We start from the raw sequence: 12603 nt of genomic DNA, 5'->3' as shown, positions 1-12603 counted from the left end.
CTTCTGGAGTTGGAGGAATAACACCACCACCACCCCAACACACACACACACACACACACACACACACACACACACACACACACACACACACGGAAAGGATCCAAGATCTGGAAATGGATGGGGTATCAAGCACAGAGATGGAAAGCTGCTCACGAGTTGAGGCTAGGCATAGAGGGACCGGATGGCCCGTGGATAACCAAAAAATAAAAAAACAAACTCGTTGCCATGGAGTCGTGATTGGGACTCATGGCGACCCCACGTGTTGCAGACTAGAACTGCTCCATGGGGTTTTCTTGTCTGTAATCTTTACGGAAGCAGATCGCCAGGCCTTTCTTCCGCGGCGCCGCTGGGTGGGTTCGGTTAGTAACTGAGTGCAAACCGTTTGCACCACCCAGGGACCTGGGCATAACCAGGCGGTAGGAAACTCACCAAGGCGACCAGGAGGTGAGCAGCGTAAGCGACTCTCGGAGGCTGAACCAAAGAGCCCCGAGAGCTGGGAACTCGGGCGCGGGGTCCCCCACTCGTTTGCCCCCGAGCCCCAGCGCCCGGCCGCGGTTCTCCACTCACCGGCGTGCGGAGCGCGGGGCGGCTGCCCGCGCCTCGGCCTGCGTAGAGGAGCAGCAGCTGCCGGCGAAGCGCCGAGCCGGGGCCGCAGGGACAGTCGGGGACTGCAAGGCGGTGGCAAGGGGAGCGGACGGTAGAAGCACCGGCGTGGAGCTGAGCGAGCTGTGCAGGCGGTGGCGGCGGGGCCCGGGCGGCCAGGAAACCGGCGAGATTCCCTGAGGGACGGCCCCCCGCCTCCCTCGCGCCCGCCTGGGCTCCGCAGCTGCGCGGGGGAGTGGGGACCGTGGTTTGACGAGGGGGTGGCGCTGGGTGGGCGGAGGGGGGGTGGCCTCGCTCGGATCCAGCAGCCGCTCCCACTTCAAGGCCGCGCCTCCTGCTGCCCTCCCCACCGCCACCTCCCAAGCCCAAGCCCGAGCCTGCGGAGGCCTGAGCGTCCCCGGGGAGCGGGGTACCCGGCCAGGACACAGTATCCCGCGCGGAGGACTGGGAGAGGCGCGGACGTCCCAGGGCCAGCAGCTCCGCTGCCCTGCTCATCCCTGGGGGACACCTTCCGGCCTTGGCCACTTGGGCCAGCCGCGCCTCTCTGCACCTGGCCTCCCCATCTGAGTCACGCAGGTGACTCCGCCGAGCCCCCAGAAAACGCAGGCATGTGAAGCACTGTGCAAATGGGAAGCTAATTATTGCTGTTGGTATTGTAATTAAAAGGAGCCCTGACGGTGCAACCAGGTAAGCGTTCGGCTGCTAACCAAAAGGTTGGCCAGCCCTCTGCGGGAGAAAGACTTGGGTATCTGTTACCGTAAAAATTACAGCCAAGAAAACCCTGTGGAGCGGTTCTACTCTATACCACAGAGGGTAGCCACGAGTCTAAATAGACACAACAGCACCTACCAAGAACGTTGTAGTTAATAGTATTCTTTGCAGCCTGCCGGCTCCACCCCCAGCGTTGATCCTGCTTTTCTTCTCAAATGCGACTGACTTGGTTTCTTCCAGCGTCTCCCGCCCCTTTTGAAAGCTAACTGCCATTTAAAGAGCTGAGCACAGAGCCTGGCACATGATAAAAACTCAATACATATTTGTTATTAATATTGTTGTTCTCATTATTGAACAATTTTTGATGGCAACCTCCTGAACTAGACTCTTACATTTAATCTACTTACCCCTTTTGAAGATGGTCGTGGGTGGCATAAATGGTTAAGCACTCAGCTACTAGCCAAAAGGTTGGCAGTTGGAACCCACCCAGAGGCACCTCAGAAGACAGGCCTGTCGATCTGCTTCCGAAAGGCCACAGCCTTAAAAACCCTGTCAAGCACAGTGCTAAGCATGCATGGGGTTGCCATGAGTCAGGATCAACTTGACAGTGAATAACAATAAAAACAACATGAAGTGAGTACACGACCCCTATCTGAAGATGAAGGGATAGGTCCTCAGAGAGGTTCAGTAACTTGCCTGAGGTCACACAGCCAGGGAGCTGTCCAATTCCAATTCCAAGCTCTGTGCCCTTTCTACAAACAGCCCTGGATCTGCTTCCTGCGAATATTCCTAGACAGGTGGTTCTCAAACTTAACTGCACCTTAGAATCACTGGGGGAGCTTTTAAAAATCTGATGTCCAGGTCACATCTAAACCAATCACATCAGCATCCCTGGGGGTGTGGCCCAGGCATCCCCAAACCAAAAAAAAAACAAACTTGTTACCGTTGAGTTGATTCCAACTCATGGTGACCCCATGTGCTATAGAGTAGAACTGCTCCATAGGGTTTTCTTGACTGTAATCTTTAAGCAAGCAGGTTGCCAGGCCTTTCTTCCATGGAGCCATTGTGTGGGTTCAAACCGCCGACCTTTAGGTTAGCAGGTGATCACGTACAGCTTGAGCCACCCAGGCTCCTTCAGGCATTTCCAGGTGATTCCAATGCACAGCCAAGGTTGAACCCCTGCCCTAGATACCAGGCTCACCTGGGTCCCGCTGCAACTCCTCCCTGTGGCCTCCCCATTCCCTCTGCTTCTGTCATCGGCTGAGCATGAATACTTCTGCATCCCTCTCTGAGCCTAGAGCCGCCCCTGAGCTCTTGGCTCTTAGAGTCATTCGCTTCACAAATATTTATTGTGTGTCCATTGTGCATTAGGCCGTGCTAGAGGCTGGGGGTTCAGCAGGGAAGAACACTGAACACCACTTGCTCTGTTAATGCAAAACAATAAGCAAATAAAATGGCAGTGGTTCTCAAACTATTGGGTCTCAGGACACTCTACACTCTTAAAATCATGGAGGATCCCCAAAACCCATCACCTCGGGCTAATCATGAGGAAAACAACAAATTCCAATAGAGGGACTTCCTACAAAATACCTGACCAGTACTCCCTCACCCTCGGAGGCCCTCTCCTTTACCAAACGCAATATCTTCGTCCAGTGATTGATCCCTCCTGATGAAATGTCCAAAGCAAGCGAGACAATGTTCTGTTGTGATTCATATGGTTTCCATTGGCTGATTTTAGAAAACTGATTGCCAGGCTTTTCTTCCTAGTCTGTCTTAGCGTGAACTCTCCTCTGAAACCTGTCCACCATGGGTGACCCTGCTTCCAGCATTACAGCAGCACAAGCCAACACAGTATGACAAACTGACAGACAGGTGGTGGCATAGGGTTGTAAAAAAAAAACCAACCAAACGCATTGCTGTCGAGTCGATTCCAACTCATAGTGACCCTATAGGACAGAGTAGAACTGCCCCATAGCGTTTCCAAGGAGCATCTGGTGGATTTGAACTGTCCCCTTTTGGTTAACAGCAGTAGGTCTTAACCACTATGCCACCAGGGTTTCCACATAAGGTTGTAGTGAGGCTTAAAGGAGGCACGTATGAAGGACTTAATAACAGTCATTGCTAGGATTTTCCAGGGCTGAGACTGAGGCAGGCAGCCTGAGAGCCCAACTCTTCTAAGAAACACCTGCTCTAGCTGATCCTCCTACACGGAGCGAATAAGCTGCACATTATTCTGAAATTGTCCTTGACAAGATAACCACAGAACGGGCCATAGATGGCCTCAACCCGCCTCTGGATGGAGACTTAACATCCTAATGAAAGAAAATCAACCTCTTCCTCCATCCATCCTGGGGGAATGAACCCTTGTCTAAAGAAAATGCATAGTCATCCCCAAGCTCTGAGCCCCTGCAAGAAGGTCAATCCTGAATATTCATAATAAATTTACATTCCCTTGTCTGCTCCCTGTAAAAACCCACCTCCCCCAGCTGCCTGTGAGCAGTCTTGGAGACAGCAACCCCAACTGCACCTTTCCTTGCACAATGAAATAAAGGCGCCTGTCTGATCTCCCCCCTCGGCCTTTTGTATATTGGCTCTAACAAGACACGCAGAGCAAAACCTGGGGTTTTCACTCAGCAACAGGACTAGGGTGAGACAAGTGAGGCACTCACCTCAGGAGGAAAATGTAAGGGGGCAGTCCTGATTCACGCTACAGTGAATGAACCTCGAAAATACATAATGAGTGAAATAAGTCAGGCACAAAAACCCAAATATCGTATGATTTCATTTGTATGAAATATCTAGAATAGGCAAGTGTCTACAGGCCTAAGTTAATTAGGGGTTACCAGGGGCGGGTGGGAGGGGGAAGGAGGAGTCATTCCTTAAGGGGTACTGAGTCTCTGTCCAGGGTAATGAAAAAAAAAAATGAAACAGATAATGGTGATGGTTGCATAATATGGTGAGTGTAATTAATGTCACTGAATTTTACATGTGAAGAATGTTGAAATGGCAAATGTTTTGTTGCATATATATTTACCACAATAAAAAAGAAAAAACGGTGCTAGAATTTTCCAGGTCAGGACTAGGGTAAGGTGAGTGAGGCACTCACCTCAGGGGGAAAAGGAAGGAGGTAGTCCTGGTTCATGCTACAACAGGGATGAACCTCAAAAATATTATGCTCCAGGAAAGAAGCCAGACATCCAAGAGCACATATTGTATGATTCCATTTATATGAAATATCTAGAATACCCAAATCCATACAGATAGAAAGTAGATTAGTGGTTGCCAGGGACTGACAGGGAGGAAGAATGAGGAGTGACTGGTAACGGGCACAGGGATTCTTTTGAAGGATGATGAGAATGTTCTGGAAGTAGACAGAGGTGTTGGTTGCACAACATTGTGAATACACTGAGTACCACTGAATTATGCACTTTAAAATGGTTAATTATGTTATGTAAATTTCACTTCCGTTTTAAAAAAATGTAAGGAGGTGCCAACAAACTCAAATATTCCAAAGCAGTATCTTTAAAAATCAAAATTAATGCAAAAAAATCCATGGTGAACAAAATACCACAATTGTAAATAAAAGCAAGACCAGAACTCCTGATTTTTGCTTTTTCCGCGGGCTCTCACATGGCCTTGCATAGCACTGTTACCGATCCTGACTTTATTTAAATTTTTGATATTTTGTTCATTATGGATTTTTGCATTTATTTTGATTTTTTGAATTCTTGGCATTGAAATACTGTTTATCTTAATTGCCAGGTTTTTTTTGGCACCCGCTTGCATTTTACTCCCAAGGCGAGTGCCTGACACTCGTCCAAGCCCTGTGGAGTCTCTCTCATTCTCTCTACAAGGGAAAGGCTACTGGCTCCCTTTGAAAGATGTAGAAAGGACTCTAAGCCGGGAAGTTGCAGGCCACATTGTTAATAAGTGTTGGATCTAGGATTTGAGCTGAAACCTTAAGCCAGCTCAGGTCCACTCAGACCAGGGGCTCTAGCTCTGGGCTCAGCATAAGGCTGGTGGGCCCGCCCAGATGAAGGTCCCCAGGCTATGCAGACGAATTGCCCTGGCTGTGGGGCAGGGCCACCTCCGAGGAGCTGAGCAGAGGAATCCAGGCTACTTCCTCTGTGGGAAGCACTGCAGTTAATTAGGGCAGAGCTGGCCTGCGGCATCCCCGAGGCCCCCAGAGTCATTACGGGAGAGGGGGCCTCATTATCACTGGCAGCTTCCCCACTGTTCCAGGGCCCCAGAAGGAGCAGAGGAGGGGGGAGGAGAGCAAAGTCCCTCTCCCCCATCCCGCTCATTACGAGGTGGCCTGATATGTGAGTAAAATGCCTGAAACTGGAACCCACAAGCAGAAAAATTTCAGGGAAGAAAAGAAAAAGTCAGAAATGAAGGGATAAGTATCCCCCCAAAATCAGTCTGGAGCTCTGGTGGCGCAGTGGTTAAGATTTTGGCAGTTAAACAAAAGGTCGGCAGTTCAAATCCACCAGCTGCTCCCTGGAAAGGGCAGCTCTACTCTGTCCTATGAGTCAGAATCGACTGGATGGCAACCAGTGTTTTAAATCAGCCTGCACTCATATTTATATGAAATATCCAAAAAAGGCAAAGCCCTAGCGATAGAAAGATTAGTAGTAGCCAGGGACTGGGGTAGGGGAGATGGGGAGTGACTGCTAATAGGTATGGGTTTCCTTTTGGGGTGATGAGAAAGTTTTGGAAGTAGATAGAGGTGGTGGTTGTGTAACACTGTGAATGTACTAAATACCACTGAATTGTTTGCTTTAAAAGGGTTAAAATGGTACCCTTTATGTTAGTTGGGGGAGCCTCCAGGTGGCACAAATGCTTAGGCACAAGGTTGGCAGTTCAAACCCACCTAGAGATGCCTTGGAAGTAAGGCCTGGTGATCTGCTTCCCAAAGGTCACAGCCTTGAAAATCCTACGGAGCAGTTCTACTCTGCACATTTGGGGTCGCTATGAATTGAAATCCACTCAGTGGCAATTGTCTTAGTCTGGGTTCTCCAGAGGAGCAAAACCAGTGAAGTGTATATAGATAGATAGAGAAAGAAATTGCCTCACACGAGGAAATGGCTCACACAATTGTAAGGAAAGGGCTCACACAATTATGGGGGCTGGCAAGTCCCAAATCTGTGGGTCAGGCAACAGGCTGAAGACCTCTGACGGCTCACATGGTTGCAGAGGCTGACGAACCCAAAGTCCGCAGATCAGGGGCAGGCCAGAGGGCTCTGCTGGCTCAAGGGGTTGCAGGGGTTGGTGAATCCAAAATCTGCAGGTCAGGGGGCAGGCCAGAGACTTCTGCAGGCTTCTGTCCCAAGAACCGGAGGTCAGGTGACGAGAAGAGGGCAGGCAGGGTCAAGAAAAGAAAGCAAGCTTTCCCAGAACATCCGTTTCTATACTGGGGGCAGGTCTAGTCTCCAAGGAAACTCCCCTTTTAACTGATTGGCTGCTCACATCAGATCACAAAATGGAAGGTAACTATGAGAATCATAGCTTAGCCAAGCTGATACATAGCATTAACCATCAGAACAACTAAGAACAATGGTAGCTGGATTTTACCATAAGGAAAAAAGTCTCCTCCTAGCTAAGGATTATTTAAAAAACCAAACCAGTTGCAGTCTAGTGGACTCCGATTCACGGCGACCCCATGTATATCAGAGTACAACTCTGCTCCATAAGGTTTTCAATAGCTGATTTTTCAGAATTACATCACTAGGCCTTTCTTCTGAGGCACCTCTAAGTGGACTCTAACCGCCAACCTTTTCGTGAGCAGCCAAGTGCAGTCACCATTTGCACCACCTAGGGATGCCCATGATTAGCTAGTCATCATTTATTAATGCTTGCTTTGCGTCCGTCAGTGCACTGCTGGAGTCAGGCTACCTGGGTTTGAATTCTACTCCCCCTACTTATTAACTCTGTAAGTTTAGGAAAGTTTGCTTAACTACTCCAAGCCTCAGTTTCTCTGTCTGTAAATGTAAAGAATATTGAATATACCGTGGACTGCCAGAAGAACCAACAACTCTGTCTTGGAAGAAGTACAGTCAGCATGCTCCTTAGAAGCAAGGATGGCAAGACTTCATCTTGAGTACTTTGGACATGTTACCATGTCCTGGAGAAGGACATCATGCTTGGTAAAGTAGAGGGTCAGCAAAAAAGAGGAAGACCCTCAACAAGATGGATTGACATAGTGGCTGCAACAATGGGCTCAAGCATAGCAACAATTGTGAGGATGGTGCAGGACCAGGCAGTATTTCATTCTGTTGTACGTAGGGTTGCTATGAGTTGGAATCAACTCAACGGCACCTAACAACAAAAATGTAAATTGGGAAGAACAGGAACTCTGTTTCAGTGAGAAATCATGCTGGAGACTCAGATCACCCCAAACCCCACCTCATTCTCTGTCCCAGCACACTGACCTTCATGGATTATACCAGCGAGCTTCCTAGCTATACCAGCTCCCTGGGGCTGCCATAACAAATCACCACAAACTGGGTGGCTTAAAACAACAGAAATTTATTTTCTCACAATCCCAGAAGCCTGGAATCCAGGTGTTGGCAGGGCCGTGCTCCCTCTCAAGCTTCTAGAGGAGGATCCTTCTTTGCCTCTTCCAGATCCTAGTGGTTGCTGGCAATCCTTGGCATTCCTTGGTTTGTAGCTGCATCACTCCCATTTCTGCCTCTGTCTTCACGTGACCATTTTCCCTCTGTGTATGTCTGTGTCCACTGCCAGTGTGTCAAACTGTGGTGGCTTGCATGTTGCGGTGATGCTGGAAGCTATGCCACTGGTATTTCAAATACCAGCAGGTTCACCCATGGTGGACAGGTTTCAGAGGAGCTTCCAGTTCAAGACTGACAAGGAAGAAAGGCCTGGCGATCTACTTCCAAAAATCAGCCAATGAAAACCCTATGGGTCACAACAGAATAATGTCTGATATAATGCCGGAAGATGATCCCCCTAGGTTGGAAGGCACTCAAAATACATGACTTGAGCATAACAGTGATCATGAAGATGGCGAAGTACTGAGCAACGTTTCATTCTGTTATACATGGGGTCCCCATGAGTCAGAAACAACTCAACGGCAATGAACAACAACAGTTTAAGGACACTGGCCATTGCATCAGGGCCCACCCTAATCCAGTATGACCTCATCTTAACTTGATTACATCTGCAAAGATCCTATTTCCAAATAAGGTCACATTCACAGTTACCAGGGTTTAGGATTTGAACATATCTTATGGATGGGACACAATTTAACACACAGCACTTGCTTTCTGGCTTCTGGCTGGGTTCAGGCAAAGGGAGGCCCTTGCAGAGGATCAGAGGGACAAAGGAGAGGGAGGCCAGGGTGTTTATTCCCTTGGGTCCCTCCCTGCACTCTCACTGTCTGTTGGCTGCTCCCCTAGACTGGAGGCCACAGTTCCTGGCAGGCGGCTGCTTCAGGCCCTGGTAGTAACTGCTGCCTCCCTCCTCCCCTTCTGCCCAGGGGTGGTAACAGCTCCCCCTGCTGCTAGCCCCATGGTACAGCACTATCCCACGTGGTTTCCTTACTCCCCACTGCACCCTAGGTCCCTGGGTGGTGCAAACAGTTTGCGCTCCACTGCTAACCTAAATGTTGGTGGTTCGAACCTACCCAGTACACTGCAGAAGAAAAGGCCTGGCAATCAGCTTCCATTAAGATTACAGCCAAGAAAATACCCTGTGGAGCAGTTCTACTCTTAATATGGGGTCTCCATGAGTTGGAATCAACTCAACTGCAACTAACAGCACCACTACACCCTTATAGAAAAAACAAACAGGATGTCACACCAAGTCGACTTCAACTCATGGAGATCCCATGTATGTCAGAATAGAACTGTGCTCCATAAAGTTTTCAATGGCCTATTGCCAGGACTGTCTTCTGAGGAGCCTCTGGGTGGACTTATCTCCCTTTTATCATCACTCCATCTATCACTTAATTTTGGGATTCTCCTTGTCCTTAGGGGACCCTTTTTAAACACACTTGATCACAAATGACCATTCATGACATCAAAAAGTCACTCTTGTGATACAGTATGTACATGGATAATTAAACAAGTTGCTGTCAAGTCAATTCCAACTCATGTGTGTCAGAGTAGAACTGTTCAGAAGTAGATCTCCAGGCCTTTCTTTTGAGGCACTTCTGGGTAGACTAGAACTTCCAACCTTTTGATTAGCAGCTGAGTGCTTAACCGTTTGCACCACCCAGGGATTTCCACCCTTATAAGACCATCCTCAAATTTCCCAGTTTAAGTGTGCCACCTGCTTCTTGTTGAGATATCCCCCTTGAGGTAAAAGACTGAATGAGCAGGCAATGGCCAGACCACATATAAAAACAACCCTGACCCACAACCTGCAGCATGTAGCCCAAGAAGACAAACAACTCCTGCAATGATGAGCCCCAAATGGCCAGGACTAACAGCTTCCTTGACTTTTGTCCCCACTTCCAACTTAGCACCAGCCAGGGAAAGCCAAATATGCTCCTCTAGTCAATCACAAAGGTCCCTGGGTGACAAAAGTCCCAAAGGCATCTTGGAAGAAAGGCCTGGCAATCTGTTTCCAAAAGATCACAGCCATGAAAACCCTATGGAGCACAGTTCTACTCTGACACACATGGGGTCACCATGAGTAGGAGTTGACTCAACAGCAACTGGTGGAACCAATCACATAGGACGCCCTGCTTCTAGTTAGCCTGCCTGCAGCTTCCCTACATCAACAAAGGGCAGACCTGAAGCCTTCCCTTGTTTCCACTATAAAGCTTTCCACTCTCCTGCCTGCCTTTGAGTTTTGACCAAACACAAGTGAAGGTGGCTGACTCCCTTGCTACAGCAAGCTCTGAATAAATAGCCTTTGTTTATTCTTATTTGGGTGTTCTTTGTCTATTTCACAACACGTATTTAGAGGAAAACAACAACAAAAAAGAAATAGGCAGTTAGAAGGAGAGCGTGGTAGGGGTGTCACAGTGTTAAGCCCAGGCTCTGGGGAGCACTGGAAAGAGACATGTGGTCCAATCCTGTTGGGGAAGGGCATCCATCTCCTATGAGTATCATTGTTCGGAGTGGGGGCGGGGAAAAGACAGGGCAGAAATTTTAACAACTTATGTGTTTATGATCAAGGGAATACCTATTCATTGCAGAAAATTTGGAAAATGTAGAAAGTGTAGAAGAAAATAAAATGAAATCATCCAAATACTATTCATACTCAAAAAAAAAAAAAAACACCAAACCCATTGTTGTTGAGTTGATTCTGACTCATAGTGACCCTATAGGATGGAGTAGAACTGCCCCATAAGGTGTCCAAGGAGCAGCTGGTGGATTCGAACTGCCGATCTTTTGGTTAGCAGCCAAGCTCTTAAACAATGCACCACCAGAGCTCCATTTGTAAGTATTTGTAAGTATCCGTTTATGTTCCTACTTTCCGTTCTCTTGCGTATACTTCTAGGATTGGGATTGCTGGGTCATATGGTACCTTTGCCCATTCTTTGGCAATCCACCAACACATTCCTAAAAGTATACCCAAGAGAATTGAAAGCAGGAGCATAAACAGATACATGTACACCAGTGTTCATTGCAGCACTATTCACAATAGGCAAAAGGTGGAAACAACCTAAATGTCCATGAACAGGAGAAGGAACTGTGCTTCTCTCTGGTTCTGCTCTGTGAGCCTTGAAGAGGTGCCTGCCATGTGCACAGATGACAGGGAATGTCTCATGGAGACAGTAGGGAAGGGACCTCAGACTAAAGGTGCAGATGCTTTTATATGAATGTCCTGTGGTGGCTTAAAACAAGAGACATTTATTTTCTCTCAGTTCTGGAGATCAGAAGTCTGAAATCAAGGTGTCCGCAGGGCCAGTCTCCCTCCAGAAGTTCTAGGGAAGGATCCTTCCTCGTCTCTTCCACCTTCTGGTGGTTCCAGGTGTTCCTGGGCTTGTAAAGATATCACTCCAATCTCTGCTTCCGTCTTCACATGGCCTTCTTCCCTGTATGTCTCTTATAAAGACACTTGTCATCAGATTTAGAGCCTACCTGAATAATCTAGGATAATCTCATCTTGAGATCCAGGGGCCACCATTTAACCTACTACCGCCATAAACTGGGAGTCTGATTTTTTCTGTTTTACCATCTGCGTCTGTTTTCCTTAGATTCTCCCTAAGCCTCAGTTAAAAACCTTTGAGAGCTGGTCTACACATGGGCTGCAGAACTGAAGAGAAACCAGCTGAAGAGTGGAAAGGGGACTGCCACAGGTCAGAAAGAGTTAGGGGCATCCTGTGTTTTTACATCTTTTATGTGTTCTTTCCCACTCAGCCCCTGGGCAATCCCACGGCAGGTGCCTAAAACTCTGGCCAGAGGAGCTATGTCATCAGAGCATAAAGTGAATCCCTGTGGCTTTTTTGTTTGTTTGTTTGTTTTCTCTTTCTCTGTCTGTCCTCACTCGTCTTGTCTGCAGTCTTGGAGACCGCATGGCAGAACCAGGAGAAGGAAAGCTCCAGTATCTTGAATGAAGACTGTGAAGGGAGGCCCAGAGGGCCAGAAGTATAGTGGAGATGGAGGAGAGAAGGCAGCTCAAGGAGACATCCCACAGAGGGGTGTGAAAACAGAGCAGGCATCGAAAGTGGGATGATGAGATACCACTTCACCCTTATAGATAGGTAGATAGAGAGAGATAGACAGATGATGGATGGGTGGGTGGATGGATGGATGGATGGATGAATGGGTGGGTGGGTGGATGGATGGATGGATGGATGGATGGATGGATGGAAGGAAGGAAGGATGGATGGATGGATGGATGGATAGATGACAGATAGATACATAGATAGATGATAGATAGCTGCTGTAGAGTCAACTCTGACTTATGGGACCTTATGTACAACAGAATGAAATGCTGTCCGGTCCTATGTCATCCGCATGGTTGCCAGCATGTTCTAGTTCATCATTGTGGCTATTGTGCCAATCCATGTTGCCAAGGGTCTCCCTCACCCTCACTGGCCCTCTAACAAACACAGTGTCTTCCTCTAGAGATTGATCCCTCCTGATGATGTGTCCAAAACAAGCAAGTTGGGCAATGTTCTGTTGTGATCCATATAGTTTTTATTGACTGATTTTTGGAAGTAGATTGCCAGGCTTTTCTTGCTTGTCAGTCTTAGTCTGGAAGCTCCACTAAAACCTGTCCACCACGGGTGAGCCTGTTGGTATTTGAAACACCAGTGGCATAGCTTCCAGCATTACAGCAACACACAAGCCGCCACAGTACAACAAACAG

The sequence above is a fragment of the Trichechus manatus genome, unplaced genomic scaffold, assembly GCF_000243295.1.
Source record: "Trichechus manatus latirostris isolate Lorelei unplaced genomic scaffold, TriManLat1.0 scaffold00122, whole genome shotgun sequence".
Taxonomy (NCBI): Eukaryota; Metazoa; Chordata; class Mammalia; order Sirenia; family Trichechidae; genus Trichechus; species Trichechus manatus.
The sequence above is the reverse complement of the archived record's forward strand: the minus strand, read 5'-3'. Positions refer to the sequence as shown.